General features: G+C 38.8%; 1 protein-coding gene across 15 annotated transcripts in view; it reads right to left on the bottom strand.

Annotated features, from left to right (window-relative positions):
- The window catches only part of RABGAP1L (RAB GTPase activating protein 1 like), a 799,577-nt gene that overhangs the window by 271,032 nt on the left and 506,440 nt on the right, over positions 1 to 22,105 (bottom strand). Inside the window, exon 1 of one of the 15 annotated variants that reach the window (XM_074017530.1) lies at positions 830 to 1,014. The exons of the other annotated variants lie outside the window; for them this stretch is intronic. The gene's annotated coding sequence lies outside the window, so the exon portion shown is untranslated. Of the gene's footprint in view, positions 1 to 829; positions 1,015 to 22,105 lie in introns of those variants that run through there. 15 annotated transcript variants of the gene reach the window in all.

The following is a 22,105-nucleotide window of genomic DNA, read 5'->3' as shown; positions in this document are numbered from 1 at the left end:
ATATGAAAACTCCAACCCTGCAAACATTTCTGGAAAAATAAAAATTCAAAGAGAAAATTCAAGTGTTAAATTATTAAGCAAACACAAATCTAATGCAAAAGAACCATAAAATAATTATTATACCCTCAGAATTTATTTCACTCAATAAAGATAATTTATGGTATTGAATTATCGTGAGAATTTTATTTTTGTGTCACTCAAACTCATCGCAATTCTTTTCTTTAACTCCCAACGTTCATAAGTACTGTCCCAGAACACAGTAAAAACCTCAGAGGCACGTTAAATCAAAACACTGTTACAGTATAAATAAGCCTTTCCTTTTATTTGACCCAGCAAGCCAGCAAGCTATCAAGCAAATAGATAGTACTTCAGAGACTATTTCATTTCATTCTTGGACACATAAGGCACCTGCACTCTTTTTTTCAAAGACAGGAAAGTTATAGAAGGAAATAATTGAAAGACTAAAAATGAAAATAAAAAGTAAAGTGAGGCAAAAGTTATATATTAATTCTTTCAGTTTATAATTCCACTAAATCTCTTTTCCCAAATAGAAAACTTGTGGGGGAGAAAAATGGAAACCATATTTTGGAAGTAGACAACAACAACAAATAAACCTCACCAAAAATTTCCCTGCAATATATTCCTCTTTCTCAACCTTCACACTATGTATTTAGTCTTTTGGGGATGATGTTTCCTATTTTCCTAGACAGGTCTTTTTCTTGGGAGACATACCACCAATAATATTCTTAAGAGTTTAATTTATAGTTAGCTTTGACTTCAATTGCAAGCTCATTGCTGAAACATTCAACTAACCACCATCAACTCTTACCCGAGCAGTAGCTCCTAACTGGTTTCCCTGGTCTCCTTATCCCCTTCAATGCATTCACAACAGCCATAGTCATTTCTGAAACACTTAAGTCAGTCCATCCAATTCCATGCTTAAAGATCTTCAATGGCTTTTTCCTGCAGTTAGAATGAAATCTCATGTCCTCCTCAATATGGCCACCAAGCTCTGGTATAATTTGGGTCCTATCTACCTCTTGGCCAACTGCTCTTATGTTCTAGAAAGTCTGGCTTTCTTTTAGATCCTCCCACCCAAGAGCCTTGAGCATGCACTTCCCCTACTCATCACCACAATTTCTCCTACTCATCTCTTAGATCTCAGCTTTAAATGTCACTTACTCAGAGAGACCATTCTTGAAACCCTAATCTAAAATAGATTTCCTTGTTACCAAATCTTGAGGTAACTTGTAGTTTCCCTTTATAACATTTATTATAATATATAGTCATATACATTTTTTGTATTTATCTGTCTGCCCATTAGTGTATTAGCACTATAGATGCAAAGACAATGTCTGTTTGTTAACCATGGTATGTTAGGATTACCTCAGTGTCAACACATTAAAGTGTGTTCAATACTTAATAAATGAAAGAATAATTGAATGAATACAAAACATTCCTTTCAGTGAATATCTCTGATCCTCTAGATGTTAAATTGATGAGATATTAGCCATTTTTCTAGAGATAAGACAAAACCTCACTTCAAAACAATTTGGAAGCATATGCTGCTCCCTTTTTGGCTTCCCTGGCATCCTCCTAACTGCTATAAGTACTAGTCTGTCTCATATTCATATTCTCATATCTGGAATTAGATAGTCACCCACTTTTTCACTCCTTTCAATGCCTTTAAAAGTAATTACTCATGAGTCTTTTTAGATTTCCATGTAAGCCTTTAATAACTTAACCTTTAGAAATCTAGTTATCTGCTGACATCATGTAACACATTAATGTATTCTATGAATTCTTTTTTCCTCCAAATATAAAAAGTCACATCATGTAAATGGCTATAAAAGAAAATCTAATACAAAATTTTAAATATATATGATCCCTCCCTCAAAATTCCACAAAAATGTAGCACTGTTAGACAATTGGGTGGTATACCATGTACTCTTAAAACGCATACTTAATACAAAAGATAAAAAGCACAAGTGCTAGAGGACAGACATAAAACAACAAATAATCCACAATGTCAGCATTTATCCTTAATGTTCAGTTTTTAATGCAAATATGCCAGCTGCTGTCACAACACAAATTATTTTGACTCTCTCAGAATTACTTTTCTCAAACATCAATTTAACAAAGGCATTACCTTGAAAAACTTTCAGTGGCCTCCCATTTATATAACTATGCATCCCAAACTGTGGTGTGACAAACCCCTGAGGTACAAAGAGCTGTGTGTAAGAAAAGGGAAAAACAAGGCAAATATGCTATATCTCTTTGGACAAGTTTTACTTAAACATGTGAAAAAAATATTTGTACTAAGACAACTATGGCTCTATTGTGCAGCAAAATGCAAAATTTACATGTATTTTAAATATATGATATGCAACTTCAAAGAAGCTTTGAGATTGGGAGACTACTAGACACATAATACACACTGAATATATGTGTCAAAAAGACATCACAGAAGACTTCACTCATTTATTATATAAACAGTGACTACTATGGCCCAATAGTGGGATTGAACAGTAGTTATTCTCCCACTTTAGATTAGTTATTACCTGTTCTTATGACCTTATGTCCAACATATCACTACTCTCAGTATAATATTAGGATGCACCATAGGAAACTGCCAATATTCAAAAATTTTTGACTTACAAAAACAGCAAATTCTGGACAGGCATGGTGGCTCATGCCTGTAATCCCAGCACTTTGGGAGGCTCAGGTGGGTGGATCACCTGAGGTCAGGAGTTCGAGACCAGCCTGGCCAACATGGTGAAACTGGTTTCTTTTTCTTTCAAGACGGAGTCTTGCTCTGTCGCCCAGGCTGGAGTGCAGTGGCATGGTCTCAGGTCACTGCAAGCTCCACCTCCCGGGTTCACACCATTCTCCTGCCTCAGCCTCCCAAGTAGCTGGGACTACAGGCGTCCGCCACCACGCCTGGCTAATTTTTTATATTTTTAGTAGAGACGGGGTTTCACCGTGTTAGCCAGGATGGTCTCGATCTCCTGACCTTGTGATCTGCCCACCTCAGCCTCCCAAAGTGCTGGGATTACAGGCGTGAGCCACCGCGCCCGGCCAGTGAAACTCATTTCTACTAAAAATACAAAAACGAGCCGAGCATGGTGGCAGACACCTGTAATCCCAGCTACTCGGGAGGCTGAGACAGGAGAATTGCTGGAACCCAGGAGTTGGAGGTTGCAGTGGGCTGAGATTGTACTATTGTACTCCAGCCTGGGCAACAAGAGTTAAAACTCCATCTCAAAAACAAAACAAAACAAAACAAAACAAAAAAAGAGCAAATTCCTACGGGTCAACATAATGCAAGAGTCTATCTTACTTGTATTGAATCACCCCAACATGCCTCCTTTTGAAAGTGTTTATCAGTTCTGTGTCTCCATCAAGTACTGTGACCTGCCTAATATAAAGCACAATATATTGGCTGAGGCCAAAATAGAGCCAAAATATTGGCTGAGGGTGCAGCCTCGGGCAAATATCTGAAGTTCCATATTTTGGAAGAAAGATTGGTAATGGAACCCATCTCCTTCAGGTTAAGGCATAGAAGATTCCTGCTAGCCATTTATCACTACTGGTAGAAGCTTGAGATAAAGGCCGAGTGCAGTGGCTCACGCCTGTAATCCCAATACTTCAGGAGGCTGAGGCAGGTGGATCACCTGAGGTCAGGAGCTTATGACCAGCCTGGACAACATGGTGAAACCTCATCTCTAGTAAAAATACAAAAAATTAGCCAGACGTGGTGGTGGGCGCCTGTAATCCCAGCCACTTGGGAGGCTGAGGCGGGAGAATCGCTTGAACCCAGGAGGCGGAGGTTGCAGTGAGCCGAGATCGCGCCATTACACTCCAGCCTAGGCAACAAGAGCAAAACTCCATCTCAAAAAAAAAAAAAAAGCAGCAGCAGCTTGCGATAAAAAAGCAAAAATGGGAAAGGCTAATCATGATATTCATATTCCTAGACCCTAATTAAGCAAAGTACTTGTCCTACATCTTACATATAACAAAACAATATACCATTCATATAAGTGTAGAATCTTTTAAGCTTGATCATCTGTTTCTATTGTGAAAGAAATAGGATTAGCCAAAGTAAGTGTAACTGGCATCAACCATAAAAAAATTGAGTATCGGCCAGGCGCAGTGGCTCATGCCTATAATCACAGCACTTTGTGGGTGGGGAGAGTGGATCACAAGGTCATGAGATGGAGACCATTCTGGCCAACATGGTGAAACCCTGTCTCTACTAAAAATACAAAAATTAGCTGGGCGTGGTGGCGCTTGCCTGTAATTCCAGCTACTAGGGAGGCTGTGGCAGGAGAATCGCACGAACCAGGGAGTCAGAGGGTGCAGTGAACCGAGATGGCGCCACTGCACTCCAGCCTGGCGACAGAGCAAGACTCCATCTCAACAACAACAAAAAAATTGAGTATCAAATCCTACTTTCTCTTTAAATAAAAAAGGTATTTATGAATTTGATGTTTTAAAACCTTTGATAATTTAGAAAAAGGAGTAATTTTAGATTTTCAAAAGAGACTTAGAGTTTAATATTTATAGAATACTACTGATGATCATATACCATTTATCAATTCAGTGCAAGTAAAAATCTGAATAAGCCCCCAAATACTTTGTATTGGGAAACTGCAGATCTATCTACATCCCCCTATTTGGTCACTGCTAACTCTAAAAAGTTCCATCTTGTTCTTCCCCTAAATCTTCACGAAATAAAATACCTGCCTATTTTTAATTATAATTTATCCTGCTACAACACCGCTGTGAAACAAATCTGATCCACACACTATTGCTGAGGAAGTTTAGTTATTAAAATATGCATCTGTTCTCTGTCAACTTGGCTTTGTTGAAAGGCCCACAGTAACATCTGACCAAGAAAGCCTTGAGAAAAATCAACACACCAAGGTTTTCATCCCCAAAATAAACACTAAAAACACAGCAACCACAGAACATTGCTGGATATTTCCCTTAAGTTTTGTGCTTCTCTGAATTCATTACCTTGAACTATTATCTTTCTTCCTAGAATTTGCCAAAGTAACAAATTCAAAGAAATGAAAAAGTACACATTTCATGCTTCTGTATGGCTGTCTTCTTGTTCCTCCAGAGAAAGCATCACACCTATATCATTTGATAACTCTCATATGGAACAGAAAGTAATACCACACAACTCTTTGCTGCTGATGATTAAAATGATCAAAAAGCACATGTCCTTTAGCCTAAACACATTTCAATGTACAAGTATACACAACTGTTAAATCAGTATTTCTTAGTTTAGTCATTAGGAAATAAACCTGAGTATATTTGTTAAACCTGTAGATTTCTAGAGCCATATCCTCAAAGAAGCTTGAGTCTAAGATGATCGCTAGAATTTTTATGTTTAATGAGCAATCTCTCCTGCTTCAAGTTATTTTGTTAAATTGAGATGTAATTCAAACACCATAAAATCTGTTCTTCAAAAATGTACAGTTCAGTTGTTTTTAGTATATTTGCAAGGCTGTACAACCATCATCACTATCTACTTCCAGAACATTGCATCATCTCCAAAAGAAAACTTTTTCCTATAAGCACTCACTCTTCAATCTCTCCTCTCTTCAACTCTTGGAAACTAATCTACTTTCTATCTCTATGGATTTGCCATAGAGGTAGGGGTACAACTTCATTCTTTTATAAGTCAATATCCAGTTACCAGCTGGGACCGGTGGCTCAAGCCTATAATCCTAGTACTCTGGGAGGCTGAGGCAGGCAGATCACATGAGCTCAGGAGTTTGAGACCAGCCTGGGCAACATGGGAAAACTCCGTCTCTACAAAAAATTAAAAAATTAGCCGGGCCCATGCTGGCATGCACCTGTAGTCCCAGCTACTCAGGAAGCTGAGGTGGGAGGAGTGTTTGAGCTCTGGAGGCACAGGTAGGCAGAGGTTGCAGTGAGCTGAGATCATGCCATTGCACTCCAGCCTTGGCAACAAAGCTAGACCCTGTTTCAAAAAAAAAAAGAAAAAGAAAAAACTATCTATCTGTCTATCTCTCTCTCTCTCTCCCCCCCCAGTTATCTCAGCAACATTTGTTGAAAAGGCTATTCTTTCCTTACTGAATTGCCTTGGCATCCTTGTTGAAAATCAATTGCCCACAAATACGTGAGTGTATTTCCATTCTGTTAATCTATAGATTTACACCTATGCCATTACCACGCAGTTTTGATTACTATAGCTTTGTAGTAAGTTTTGAAATAGTCCCTCTCCCACCCCTCCCAAATTATTCTGGTGAAAGTTGCTATGAACTACACTTGGAGAAATACTGTCTTATGCTTCTAGGCATAATTATACTCTTTTATCAATATATTTTATAGCCATCATAAATACAACTCTTGCAATATGGGCTTCTGAAGTACAAATATATTAATTATGATTTGGAGTCACTCCTACCACCTCCAAAAATCCCAACCAAAGAATAATATGTCATCTTGCTATCTAAATCAGAGGTCACAAACGGCAGCCTTTGGCTGAATTTGAACAGATGATACATTCTATTTGGCCTCATAGTATTTTTGTAAAAGTTGAATTTGAGTTCCTTTACATGAATATGTACTCTGCAGTTCATCCCAGTCCTCAATACTTCGCATTGTGTTACACCTAGCACATTTCACTCATTTTTGTGCATTTGAGTTGGCCATATCTGACCAAAATAAATCCTTAAGTAGCCTCATTAAGGAAAAGTAGAAAAAGTGTAACCAACACCCAGTTTTTTCAAGGGTTTTATCCAAATGCTAGATTAAATTAAAGGATCTTTTCTTGAACTTAGAAAGATTTAATAGATGCTTGTTGACTGAGAGTAAGTAGTTCTACACTTGAAAGATCAGGAAAAGGTTGTGAAACTCCACTGGGTTCAAAATACTATTTGATATCAAGTCTATTATAGATTTGAAGGTTGAAGATAGAAAGACAGTTAATATGTTAGGTAACATGTAATTCAGGTTTAACAATACATTTCAAATAAAATCCGAATTTATCTTTAATTATTAAAGATATTTTTTAAAGCAGCTAATAATTCTTGGAGAAAAATAGATTTAAAAAATCTGAATTCTGGCACAATTTTAAAAATTTATTTTTAAAACTGGTATAAAGAAGGCCTCAGAAAACTATCACACTATAGGCCAGGTGCAGTGGCTCACGCCTGTAATCCCAGCATTTTGGGAGGCCAAGGCGGGAGAATAACCTGAGGTCAGAAAATCAAGACCAGCCTGACCAACATGGAGAAACCCTGTCTCTACTAAAAATACAAAAATAGCCAGGCATGGTGGCACATGCCTGTAATCCCAGCTACTCGGGAGGCTGACGAAGGAGAATAGCTTGAACCCGGGAGGCGGAGGTTGCGGTGAGCCAAGATGGCACCATTGGACTCCAGCCTGGGCAACAAGAGTGAGACTCTGTCTCAAAAAAAAAAAAAAAAAAAAGAAAAAAGAAAAGAAAAGAAAACCTACCACACTATGAAGGCATTCTCCCATCTGAGGGAACACTGGTACTTCAGTCCACCATTCTGCCTGTGGCTGTAGTTTCATCCTGACTTTCTCTCCTCTCCTTCCCATGGAGGGTTTCATATAAACTGCTTTGGGTCTCCACCATCCCCACACTCAGCATGATACAGCTGGAGAAATGTTTTATTGTCATTAAAATAGTACACGATGACAAATGATGCCAAGGGTCTCAAAAATAAATGGGCTTATTAAACATTAAGAACTGGGTAATATCCAACCAAGACATCAGATGAGCCAAGACAGGATTTTTCTTCCTCTATCATCCTTTCTTGGGGCACAGCACATCCCTTCTTTCCCTTTTGAGCTTGAGTACTTATTGACCCAGGATACAAATACTATTTGATATCAACCCAGGATAATAGAAAGGGGTCTTTTATAATACAACTCTAAGCAGGGAAGTGAGATAGAGATTCTTAGGAACAAAGTTCTGCAAACAGGTAAGTATTCTAGCAGAGGAGAATGTCTGTTTGGCTTATATACGGTAGATCCTGAGGGACTAGTGCAAGTGGTTTTCTTTCCCTTTCTTCTTCAACCTGATTGGATCTCAAACATTTTCCCAGGTGAAATTAGGTGGGATTGAATAACCAAAATCCAAACCAAAACCTAAAAGGAAGGAAGACCACAGGGCAAAGGAATAAAAGAAGAAGACAACAGATGGAGAGTCTGGAGGGATAAGTAAAGAGAAAGAAAGCTTCACAGAGGTTTCCTGAGGTACTGAGAACTGTGGCTAAGAAGACTCAGGTGTTACTGTTGAGGAGCAACTGGGACAGGAAGCAGCAGACAGAGGAAGCCCACGCCATCTGCCTCCCTACCCAAGATTAGTTCTGTATGAACTATAACAATTTGAAGTTTGGAGAAAAGAATTACTTGATATGCTCTTCAAGATTCACTGGTATAATCAACTAATGTACTTCCTTTTTCTTTCAGTGTTGGACTGTTTCCTCATGCTCTTCTGATAGCAAGAAAAAGACTCTCATAGAACCAGCAGTACTTGTAAAGTTATCATGCGGTTCACTACCAGACATAAACAGAAAGCAACTATACTGATTTTGGGGGAAAAAAATGTGAGGTCTAAGACAAGAATTAGATCATACATCTAAATTGGTGAATAGGCAAAGTAATACCTGGCACCTAAAGGCGACCTGTTTTTTGTAAAAATTTGGAATGTTTTAAGGTTGACTCATATTAGCTTCAACCTTAGTCACTTATTTTAAGCTGTTTTTCAAGTTGAAAGCTTATATATTATTAGATAAAATGTGCTTTGATTCTATTTAATGGGAACAAAAGAGGGCACTTAAATGAGAGGTTTAATCAATACTATTGAATATTTATCTTTCATTCTTTTACAGTCATACGTTTGTTTGTTTTTGAGACAGGATCTCATTCTGTTGTCCAGGCTGGAGTACAGTGGCACTATCATAGTTCACTGCAGCCTCAAACTCCTGGGCTCAAGCGATCCTCCGCCTCAGCCTCCTGAGTAGCTGGGAGAACAGTTGTACCCACCATGCCTAGCTAAATTTTTTAACTTTTGGTAGAAACAGGGTCTCACCATGTTGATCAGGCTGGTCTCAGCTTTCTGACTTCAAATGATCATCCCACCTCAGCCTCCCAAAATGCTGGGATTACAGGCCTGAGCCACTGCACCTGGCCTAAAATTCACATGTTAATATTAATGACGGATCTTTTACGTATATTTGCAAGGTAACAGAGATGGTAAACACTAAGAATGCGCTAATTCTTCGCTGTATTAAGGATTCTTATGGACAAAATGGATTCTTGCCTGTCAATGAGTATAACTAAGAATCTTTAGAGTCTACAAAGTAGGATGTACCTACTTCATTGGGATATTAGGAGAACAACTAGACGAAGTAAGTAAGTAAACAAACTACCAGGTGCTTTAAATGCCTTAAGAAATAATTTCCAGACATGATGTGGTCCAAGCTGAAATCCAATAGGTCAATGAGCCAGTGGACCAGCAGGAAATTGTTCTCTTCAATTATGAAAAACTTTCTGGCATATTCCTAAGAAGAGCAAAATGGGCTATACTACTAGGATGAGGACAAGAAGCAAAATGTCAAGTGGACTTCTAAAAGATAACAGCTTTCATACCAAAGGTATTGAAAGAAAAAAATAAAAATAAAAAATAAGAGCCTCTGAAAGCCCTGGTGAGACAACCCAAAAAGTAGGAGACCGGAAAGTCCTATTATGCCTCTTTTTAAACAAATGCAGTCAGCAGTCCTAGTACTGAAAGCTAAATATTTTATGTCTAGATATGGTTAAGAAGCCCCAGATAAATAAGAAAAAGGTAAAACTACTGTTTGGTTAAAAATGCCAAACAGCTGGGCATGGTGGCACGTACCTGCAGTCCCAGCTACTTGGGAGACTGAGGTAGGAGGCTCACCTGAGCCCAGGAGTTCAAGGCTGTAGTGCGCTGTGATGATAGGGTCTGGGAATAGCCACTGCACTCCACTCTTGGCAACACTACAAGATTGTCTCTAATAATAATAATAATACTAAATGCCAAACAATGGATGCAGATAATTAAGTTCAGTTGCCCTCCCTATCCATGGATTCTGCATATATGGATTCAAACAACAGATGGAAAACTGCAGATGGAAAATATCTTTAAAATGAAAATAATAACAATAAAAATAACAAACTTAAAAATAATATAACAACTATTCACATACCATTTACATTGTATTAGGTATTATAAGTTATCTAGAGATGATATAAAGTATATGGGAGGATGTGTGTAGGTTATATGCAAATATTATGCCACAGGGAACTTTAGCATCCTCAGATTTTGGTATCTGTGGGGGATGAGGGTGTCTTTAAACCCTGTGGATACCAATGGAAAACTGTGCCTGAAAAGTGCAGCTGGAAAAGAATACCAGGAGCATCAGGGGAAGGAATTTAACATGGAGAAGTCTTGCCAGACCATAGAAGTACCTGGGATACGAGATCAACAGAGTAGAGTTTTGGACTGAAAGACCCAAAATGATACTGGGAATTGATTACGACTTCTGTCTTTAAATGACAGTAGGTAATGAGGATGTCTTAAAAGAGACAAAGACCATCTGTTATTTGCTAAGGGACATGAAGGACAAGGATAATCACAGTGTCTGCCCATGTGAATTGAAAAAAGTTGAAAAACCTATTTCTAAATTGAGCAACTGTATGAGGGGTGTGAAGGGCTGCAGTCTGTTTAGAGAAGGTAAGAATAGTGTGACAAGGTATGTAAATCTTTGAGTACAGTGTGTGGCCCAGAAATACTCTCCAGTAAAGCCTGCCAGTATTCTGTCCTCAAATATTTGAGACTTAAACAGTAAGTCTGAAAGTTTATCAGCTAAAATTGGGTATTTATAAAACAAGATGATAAAGGGAAATAAATACTCTTCAATGTAAGGTCTCATTTTTAATCCACTTTCAGCTGATACTGTTTGAGTTCCTTCTCTTTGGACAATATAGATAATTTATAAATTGAAAGAACGTTACTAATAATTGCAATAGAAGTCTCTCAACACTTATTACTTAGAATATGATTTCCCAATACAGTTTCTAGACAATGGGAAGCATTCAAATCTTTCATATACTTTTGCCAGTAATCATTAAAATAATTTATATGGGTCAAAATTGCACACTGCTTTTACTTATAACCTCACCTGCAAATGTATACTATGAAAATGATTTGGATCCAGCTACCACTTCAACCCTGAGGACCAAATTATAATTTTAAAGATTATGCCCTATATTAAAACTATGCTATGCTGCACTCTAATTAAAAAATAAATTCCTATGCCAAGCTAATTCCTATGCCACTCTAATTAAAAAATAAATTCCTATGCCAAGCTAATATATAGCTTATCTTGAGATGCATTAGAATTTTACTTAATATTACATTTATCAAATGTCTACTTTCAATACAGTCAACATTAAGAATTTTAGTCTTAAATTACATGCACACTAGAAATATATTATTGTATAAGATCCATCAGTGGACCTTCTCAGAAATCTGCCTCCATGTACAATTCCTGTTCAATGGATTATAGGTCATGTGACTCACCCAATCCTATTCCTTGACACAGCACAATGGATGAGAGACTGACAACTGGCCTAAGGTGACCTATGACTATGCAGACTTATTTTAAAGCATGTGCAAAACCAATCAGGCTCTCCCTCAGTAATTTTATCTAAAAGACACATAGGGAGATTATCAAGAGCTATTGGTATTAGAGTTAAAAGGTCATGTAGACTTTTCTGAGATCTTTTAGGCCCTATAAAAAAACAAAGCTATAGGCCAGGCGCGGTGGCTCATGCCTGTAATCCCAGCACTTGGGGAGGCCAAGGTGGGCAGATCACGAGGTCAGGAGATCGAGACCATTCTGGTAAACATGGTGAAACCCCATCTCTACTAAAAATACAAAAAATTAGCCGGGCATGGTGGTGGGTGCCTGTAATACCAGCTACTCGGGAGGCTGAGGCAGGAGAAGAGCATGAACCCGGGAGGTGGAGCTTGCAGTGAGCCGAGACTGAGCTCTAGTCTGGGTGACAGAGCAAGACTCCATCTCAAAACAAAAACAAAAACAAAAACAAAGCTACAAAGAAGTAGGTCAGGAAAGAGGGGAATCTGATTCATAGAGATTGACAGAGAATTACAGACGAATGTCTAGGTTAACTTTGGTGCCTGTCCTCCCTGAAGTCTGCTTGCTCAACTTTTCCCAGATTTCCTCTATCTTTACAATAAACCCCCACTGTACTGGAGCTACTATGTCTAGATTTCTGTTTCCTAAAATATCTAAACTAAAACAACTTATTTTTTCCTCTTAAAACTCAAGAGCAAAGTTATTTTTCAGCCTGTAGAATTTAAATGAAGATGATAAATATAATTATGTCCATTACTTCTTCATTCCTATTTTCCTTCAACAGATACTTCGAGTATGTCTACCATATGTGAAGTTAGATACTAGGTATTCAGTTGCACACAAAAATGACAGAGCTCTTCCTTTCAGAAATTTATAATCTAATGGGGGAAATAGGCATTTTAAAAGTAATACAAAGTAAGTCAATAAATAAACACCAACCACAGGGTGCTAACAGAGAAAGGAAAAGGATGTACCCATTTAAGAACCGGTGATCAGGGAAAATTTCTTAGACGAAGGAGCTAGCAAGGTAGAGTGAATAGTTCATTCCAAGCAAAAGGAGGAAAAAAATTTTTTTTTTTTAATTAACATTCCTGCTGTTCTAAAAAATATACAAATGTTTTCAATCTGAAAAGATCTTAAGTGTTCCAGAAACTAAAAGACCAGTGTTCCAGTACAAAGAGCAGGAGAAAGGCTGACCTTTGGATACCACTGGGGAGGAAGGAAGGGAATAACTGCAGGCCAGTTGAAACAATGTGAGTTTTATTAGTGGGAAACCACAGAAGGGTTTTCAGTAGAGGATTATAATCTGTTATGTTTTATAAAATCCTCTCTGGATGCTATGGAGAATAATGGGAAAACAAATGACAGGAGCACAAGTGGGAAGAACGGTTAGGAAGTTACTGAATAAGAGACAATGCTGACTCGGAGAAAGAACAAAGGTTCAAGACCTATTTTGGAGGTAGACTTGATAAACTGGTGAGTATGTGAGTATGTGTTAGCCTGTTCATGCATTGCTATAAAGGAACACCTGAAGCTGGGTAGTTTATAAAGAAAAGAGGTTTTATTTTGGCTTACAGTTCTTCAGGCTGTACATGAAGCATAGTGCTAGCATTTGCTTCTGGTGAGGGCCTCAGGAAGCTTACTATCACAGTGGAAGGAGAAGGGGGAGCCAGCACGTCATATAGTGAGAGAGGGAGCAAGAGCAGGGTTTGGGGGAAAGGTGCCACAGTCTTCTAAACAACCATATCTCCCATGAACTCAGAATAAGAACTCACTCATTCCCAAGGGGATGGTGCTAAACCATTCATGAAATATCTGCCCTTATCATCCAATACCTCCCACAAGGCCTCACCTCCAGCAATGGAGATTACACTGCAACATGAGATTTGGAGGGGACAAATATCAAAACCACATCAGACTGAAATAATATTTTTCAAATATTTTCAATTATAAATTGTCCAGAGATACATACATGTGTAGTAAAAATATAGACATGCATGGGAATGATTTAACACTGAAATCCTTATGGTTCCAAGGAAGGCCAAAGAAGGTGTAGTCAGGAAGAGGTATATATAAAGCTTCTAATCTCATTGACATTGTTTTACTTCTAGAGGTGAGATACAGAGCACTTCAATATATGTTTTAATGATGCAGGATGGGGGCAAGGAAGTGCTGGGAGGACAAGGGTGGGGGTTTCCTGGCAAGGGCTCCATCCCTGGGCCTGTGCCATCGGACCTAAATGAGGACAGGCATTTCTGTTTTTGTCCCCAAATACTGCATTTCCCAAGACCACCCTGGCCCGCCATGCCCCCATCCTGTGCCTATAAAATCCCCAAGACCCTGGGGGCACAGACACAAGCGGCTGGACGTTGGGAGGAACACACCTGCAGAAGAGCACACCAACAGGCACCGGCAGACACCAGCAGGCCATCGACTTATGGAATGACACAAAGTTTGGCTGGGGAGGTTGGAGGAGAGCCCATCTGCTGGGCAGCCTGACTTCAGGGGAAAACCACCACCTTCCCCTTCTGGTCTCCCCATCCACTTCATTGAGAGCCTTGTACCCATCCTCCCAAGTCCATGTGTGATCCGATTTTTCCAGTACACCAAGGCAAGAACCCCAGGATACAGAAAGCCCTCTGTCCTTGCAATAAGGCAGAGGGTCTAATTGAGCTGATTAATACAAGCCGCCTGCGGAGAGCTAAACTGAAAGAGCACACTGTAACACACCCACCGGGGTTTCAGGAGCTGTAAGAATTCATCCCTATATGCTGCTGTAGGGTCAGATCCCCATGACCTGCCTGTCTGCATGTACCCCCTAGAGGTTGGAGCAGCGGGGCACCGAAAAAGTGAGCCACACTCCCATCACATGCTCTGCGAGGGGGATAAGGGAACTTTTCCCATTTTAACATTGCTTTCTTGTATGTTTTAAATATTTAATCATACATTTTTAAAAAATTGTCTAGTCATTTTATTCAATCAATGTACACAGTTTAACTGCTATGGGTTTTTCTGCACCAAAAAATACTATGAAGTAACTTTAATGAGATTGCTGGGTCAAATCGTATTTCTAGTTCTAGATTCTTCAGGAATCGCCACACTCTCTTCCACAATGGTTGAACTAATTTACACTCCCACCAACAGGGTAAAAGCGTTCCTATTTCTCCACATCCTCTCCAGCATCTGTTGTTTCCTGACTTTTAATGATCGCCATTCTAACTGGCGTGAAATGTTCTCATTGTGGTTTATTGAGTTATTCCAACTCATGAGGAAACGGACAATTTTTATTAGGAAAAAAAAAATCTTATAACTTGAAGTCAGTGATCCTTGCTCTGATCATGAGAACGAAACACACAACTGAATATAGTGAAGGTTGTTTAACAGGTCTAAGTCTTTGTGAATCTTCAAAGTAATATGGATCTGGTTTTATTAGAGCAAAATATCACTTCTATTTTTAGAAATAAATATATACCCTTATTTAAAAGCATTGGTTTTGACATGCTTACTCTCCTGTTGTTCATCTTCCATAATTATTCCACTCTATTTTTTATTTAGAGATGCAAATATTGACCTTAAATATTCCCACATATCCAAACCTGCTTCTAGAATAAACACTGCAGAGCTATTGCAATCTGAGCATTGCCAGAATAAAGCAGATAAAAATAACATTCTCCAGTCACTTCACAAAATCATCTGTTTACAAGATGCTCCTGGAAGGGTAGAAACCACAAAACCAGCCACCCTGCTCTCTCACTACCACATTAAATGAGAACACATAATTAATAAAACGTACCCCAGCTGATCCATCAATCCTGTTGCGGCTACCTTTGAAACTTGTCCAGAATCCAACCACTGTCACTACCTTGGTCCAAGCAATCATCTCCCACCCAAATTACTGCAATTGCCTCCTACCTTGTCTCCAACTTCTCTCCTTTAACTCCCCACAATCTTTGTTCAACAATGAAACTGCAGTGATCAGAATAAAATTGTATCAGTGTGTGACACTCCTATGCTCAAATCCCGCCAATGGTTTCCTATCTCAGATCAGTAAAACCTAGTCTTTACAATGGTCAAAAAAGTTCCTGTTATGGTTGGGTGTGGTAGCTCATGCCTGTAATTACAGGACTTTGAAAGCTGAGGCAGGAGAATTGCTTAAGCTCAGGAGTTTAAGGCCAACCTGGGTAATATAGGGAGCCCTTGTCATTTTTAAAAATAAAAATAAATTAGCTGGGCATGGTGGCACACCCCTGTGGTCCCAGCTGCTTGGGAGGTTGAAGTGTAAGAATCACTTGAGCCTGCAGTGAACCATGATCGTGCCACCGCACTCCAGCCTGGGCAACAAAGTGAAACCCCCATCTCAAAAATAATAATAATAAAAATTTAAAAAGGACCTACTAATATTTACTGTATCTTTTCCTTCCTTTATTTTCCTCCATAGCACTTTTTATTTCTGGTTATATATTCTACTAAGTCATTTGCTTATTATCTGTCTCGTCCACAAGGTCAAAAATATTATGAGGGCAAGAATTTTACCTGCTTTTTACTTTTTGTTTATCCCTCAACTGCAATGGTGCTAGGGACTTGGTTAGATTTAAGTTTATGTAAATTTATTTATTTCACAAATGTTGAATGAATGAATGGATGTTCCTCTAAAAGTCATAAGAAGCACAGACAATGGTTCTGCCATTTTGAGATTTCTCCCTTTCTCTGTAATATCAAAATTAATAAAAGCACAAAACAGAATTATAAGTCAACTGATATAAGAACCATAAGGATTCTTGTAGGTGGGAAAGAGTTGGGGTCCAGAAATGAGATTTTAGAGAGACTTTCTCTGGCACTGAAAATTTCTGTTGATAAGTATAACTTTATAATAGTCTGTACGGTTTTTAATGGTTTAGTCAATGCATAATTTTCTCTACATTTGTGGCCAACTACAACTGCTAGAGTTTTCAGAAACATTTATATTTATGTCAGAGACTTTAAAAAAATTTTAAATTTAATTAAATTTTATTATACTTTTACTTTAAGTTCTGGGATACATGTGCAGAATGTACAGGTTTGTTACATAGGTATACATGTGCTATGGTGGTTTGCTGCACCCATCAACTCATCATCTACATTAGGTATTACTCCTAATGTTATCCCTCCTCTTGCCCCACACCACCTGACAGGCCCCGGTGTGTGATGATCCCTTCCCTGTGTCCATGTATTCTCACTGTTCAACTCCCACTTATGAGTGAGAACATGTGGTGTTTGGTTTTCTGTTCATGTGTTAGTTTGTTGAGAATGATGGTTTCCAGCTTCATCCACGTCACTGCAAAGGACATGAACTCATTCTTTTTCATGGCTGCATAGTATTCCATGGTGTATATGTGCTACATTTTCTTTATCCAGTCTATCATTGATGGGTATTTGGGTTGGTTCCAAGTCTTTGCCATTGTGAATAGTGCTGCACTAAACATACGTGTGCATGTGTCTTTATAGTAGAATGATATTTAATCCTTTGGGTATATACCCAGTAATGGGATTGGAGGGTCAAATGGTATTTCTGGTTCTATTTCCTGGAGGAATGTCTTCCACAATGGTTGAACTAATTTACACTCCCACCAACAATGTAAAAGCACTCCTATTTCTCCACATCCTCTCCAGAATCTATTGTTTCCTGACTTTTTAATGACTGTCATTCTAACTGGCGTGAAATGTTATCTCATTGTGGTTTTGATTTGCATTTCTCTAATGACCAGTGATGATGAGCTTTTTTTCTTATGTTTGTTGGATGCATAAATGTCTTCTTTTCAGAAGTGTCTGTTCATATCCTTCGTCCACTTTTTGATGGGGTTGTTTTTTTCTTGTAAATTTGTTTAAGTTCCTTGTAGATTCCTGATATTAACCCTTTGTCAGATGAATAGATTGTAAATTTTCTCCCATTCTGTAGGTTGCCTGTTCACTCTGATGACAGTTTTCTTTTGCTGTGCAGAAGCTCTTTAGTTTCATTAGATCCCATTTGTCAATTTTGGCTTTTGTTGACATTGCTTTTGATACTTTAGTCATGAAGTCTTTGCCCATGCCTATGTCCTGAATGGTATTGCCTGAGTTGTCTTCTAGGGTTTTTATGGTTTTAGGTCTTACGTTTTAAGTCTTTAATCCATCTTGAGATAATTTTTCTATAAGGTGTAAGGAAGGGGTCCAATTCCAGTTTTCTGCATATGGCTAGCCAGTTTTCCCAATAGCATTTATTATACAGGGAATCCTTTCCCCATTGCTTGCTTTGTCAGGTTTGTCAAAGATCAGATGGTTGTAGATGTGTGCTGTTATTTCTGAGGAGACTCTGTTCTGTTCCATTGGTCTATATCTCTGTTTTGGTACTAGTACCATGCTGTTTTGGTTACTGTAGCCTTGTCGTATAGTTTGAAGTCAGGTGCCATGATGCCTTCAGATTTGTTCTTCTTGCTTAGGACTGTCTTGGATATACAGACTCTTTTTTGGTTCCATATGAAATTTAAACTCATTTTTTTCTAATTCTGTGAAGAAAGTCAATGGTAGCTTGATGGGAATAGCATTGAATCTATATATTACTTTGGGCAGTATGGCCATTTTCATGATATTGATTCTTCCTATCCATGAGCATGGAATGTTTTTCCATTTGTTTGTGTCCTTTCTTATTTCCTTAAGCAGTGGTCTGTAGTTCTCCTTGAAGAGGTCCTTCACATCCCTTGTAAGTTGTATTCCTAGGTATTTCATTCTCTTTGTAGCAATTGTGAATGAGAGTTCACTCATGATTTGGCTCTCTGTTTGTCTGTTATTGGCCTATAGGAATGCTTGCGATTTTTGCACTTTGATTATGTATTCTGAGACTTTACTGAAGTTACTTATCAGCTTAAGGAGATTTTGGGCCTAGACGACGGGGTTTTCTAAATATACAATCACACCGTCTGCAAACAGAGACAATTTAACTTCCACTCTTCTTATTTGAATACCCTTTATTTCTTTCTCTTGTCTGATTGCCTCGGCCAGAACTTCCAATAATATGTTGAATAGGAGTGGTGAGAGAGGGCATCCTTGTCTTGTGCTGGTTTTCAAAGGGAATGCTTCCAGCTTTTTGCCCATTCAGTATGATATTGGTTGTGGGTTTGTCATAAATAGCTCTTATTAACATGTTCCACCAATACCTAGTTTATTGAGAGTTTTTAGCATGGAGGGGTGTTGAATTTTATCAAAGGCCTTTTCTGAATCTATTGAGATAATCATGTGGTTTTTGCCATTGGTTCTATTTATGCGATGGATTGCGTTTATTGATTTGCATATGTTGAACCAACCTTGCATCCCAGGGATGAAGCCAACTTGATAGTGGTGGATAAGCTTTTTGATGTGCTGCTGGATTCAGTTTGCCAGTATTTTATTGAGGATTTTTGCATTGATGTTAATCAGGGATATTGGCCTGAAGTTTTCTTTTTTTGTTTTGACTCTGCCAGGTTTTGGTATCAGGATAATGCTGGCCTCATAAAATGAATTAGGGAGGAGTCCCTCTTTTTCTTTTGTTTGGAATAGTTTCAGAAGGAATGGGACCAGCTCTTCTTTGTACATTTGGTAGAATTCAGCTGTGAATCTGTCTGGTCCTGGGGTTTTTTGGTTGGTAGGCTATTAATTACTGCCTCAATTTCAGAACTTGTTATTGGTCTATTCAGGGATTCGATTTCTTCCTGGTTTAGTCTTGGGAGGGTGTATGTGTCCAGGAATTTATCCATTTCTTCTAGATGTTCTAGTTTATTTGTGCAGAGGTGTTTATAGTATTCTCTGATGGTAGTTTGTATTTCTGTGGGATCAGTGGTGATATCCCCTTTATCATTTTTGTGTCTATTTGATTCTTCAGTCTTTTCCTCTTTATTAGTCCAGCTAGCAGTCTATCTATTTTGTTAATCTTTTCAAAAAACCAGCTCCTGGATTCAATGATTTTTTTTTTTTTTTTTGGAGATGGAGTCTCATTCTATCACCCATGCTGGAGTGTAGTGGTGTGACCTTGGCTCACTGCAACCTCTGCCTCCTGGGTTCAAGCGATTCTCCTGCCTCCGGCTCCCAAGTAGCTGGAACTACAGGTGCCCACCACCACGCCAGCTAATTTTTTTTGTATTTTTAGTAGAGATGAGGTTTTGCCATGTTGGCCAGGCTGCTCTCAAACTCCTGACCTCAGGTGATCTGCCCACCTCGGCATTCCAAGGTGCTGGGATTACAGGGGTGAACCACTGCACCTGGCCAGATTCACTGATTTTTTTGAAGGGTTTTTCATGTCTCTAACTCCTTCAGTTCTGCTCTGATGTTAGTTATTTCATGTCTTCTAGCTTTTGAATTTATTTGTTCTTGCTTCTCTAGTTCTTTTAATTGTGATTTAGGGTGTTGATTTTAGATCTTTCCTGATTTCTATTGTGGGCATTTAGTGCTATAAATTTCCCTCTAAACACTGCTTTAGCTGTGTCCCAGAAATTCTGGTACGTTGTGTCTTTGTTCTTATTGTTTGAAAGAACTTATTTATTTCTGCCTTAATGTCATTATTTACCCAGCAGTCATTCAGGAACAGGTTGTTCAGTTTCTACGTAGTTGTGTGGTTTTGTGTGATTTTCTTAATCCTGAGTTCTAATTTGATTCATTGCACTGTGGTCTGAGAGACTGTTACTTATGATTTCCGTTCCTTTGTATTTGCTGAGGAGTGTTTTACTTCCAATTTTGTGGTCAATTTTAGAATAAGTGTGATGTGGTGCTGAGAAGAATGTATATTCTGTTGATTTGGGGTGGAGAGTTCTGTAGATGTCTACTGGGTCAGCTTGGTCCAGAGGGGAGTTCAAGTCCTGCATATCATTGTTAATTTTCTGTCTCATTGATCTAATATTGACAGTGGGGGTGTTAAAATTTCCATTATTGTGTGGGAGTCTAAGTCTCTTTGTAGGTCTCTAAAAACTTGCTTTGTAAATCTGGGTGCTCCTGTTTTGGGTGCATATGTATTTAGGATAGTTAGCTCTTCTTGTTGCACTGATCCCTTTACCATTATGTAATGCCCTTATCTTTTGTGATCTTTGTTGGTTTAGCCTGTTTTATCAGAGACTAGGATTGCAACCCCAGTTTTCTTTTTTCTTTTTTGAGACAGAGTCTCGCTCTGTCACCCGGGCTGGAGTGTGGTGGCTGGATCTCAGCTCACTGCAAGATCTGCCTCCCGGGTTTACGCCATTCTCCTGCCTCAGCCTCCCGAGTAGCTGGGACTACAGGCACCCGCTACCTCGCCCGGCTAGTTTTTTTTTGTATTTTTTAGTAGAGACGGGGTTTCACCTTGTTAGCCAGGATGGTCTCGATCTCCTGACCTCGTGATCCGCCCGTCTCGGCCTCCCAAAGTGCTGGGATTACAGGCTTGAGCCACCGTGCCCAGCCGCAACCCCAGTTTTCTTTTCTTCTTCTTTTTTTTTTTTTTGCTTTCCATTTGCTTGGTAGATATTCCTCCATCCCTTTATTTTGAGCCTATGTGTGTCTTTGCATGTGAGATTGTTCTCCTGAACAGAGCACACCAATGGGTCTTCACTCTTTATCCAATTTGTCAGTCTGTGTCTTTTAATTGGGGCATTTAGCCCATTTACATTTAAGGTTAATTTTGTTATATGTGAATTTGATCCTGCCATATGATGCTAGCTGGTTATTTTGTCCATTAGTTGATGCATTATCTTCATAGTGTTGATGGTCTTTACAATTTGGTATGTTTTTGCAGTGGCTGGTACTGGTTTTTCCTTTCCATATTTAGTGCTTCCTTCAAGAGCTCTTGTAAGGCAGGCCTGGTGGTGACAAAATCTCTCAGCATTTGCTTGTCTGTAAAGGATTTTATTTCTCCTTTGCTTATGAAGCTTAGTTTGGCTGGATATGAAATTCTGGTTGAAAATTATTTCTTTAAGGACGTTAAAAATTGGCCCCCACTCTCCTAGCTTGTAGGGTTTCTGCAGAGAGATCCTAGTCTGATGGGCTTCCCTTTGTGGGTAACCTGACCTTTACCTCTAGCTGCCCTTAACATTTTTTCCTTCATTTCAACATTGGTGAATCTGACAATTATGTGTCTTGTGGTTGCTCTTTGCGGGGTTCCACAGAGGAATAGTATCTCTGTGGAGTTCTCTGTATTTCCTGAATTTGAATATTTGCCTGTCTTGCTAGGCTGGGGAAGTTCTCTTGGATAATATCCTGAAGTGTGTTTTCCAACTTGGTTCCACTCTCCCCGTCACTTTCAGGTACATCAGTCAAACACAAGTTTGGTCTTTTCACAGTCCCATATTTCTTCGAGGCTTTGTTTGTTCCTTTTCATTCTTTGTTCTCTAATCTTGTCTTCTTGTTTTATTTCATTAAGTTGATCTTCAATCTCTGATATTCTTTCTTCCACCTGATCA

Source organism: Macaca fascicularis, chromosome 1 (assembly GCF_037993035.2).
Source record: "Macaca fascicularis isolate 582-1 chromosome 1, T2T-MFA8v1.1".
NCBI classification, from domain to species: Eukaryota; Metazoa; Chordata; class Mammalia; order Primates; family Cercopithecidae; genus Macaca; species Macaca fascicularis.
The sequence above is the reverse complement of the archived record's forward strand: the minus strand, read 5'-3'. Positions and strand labels throughout refer to the sequence as shown.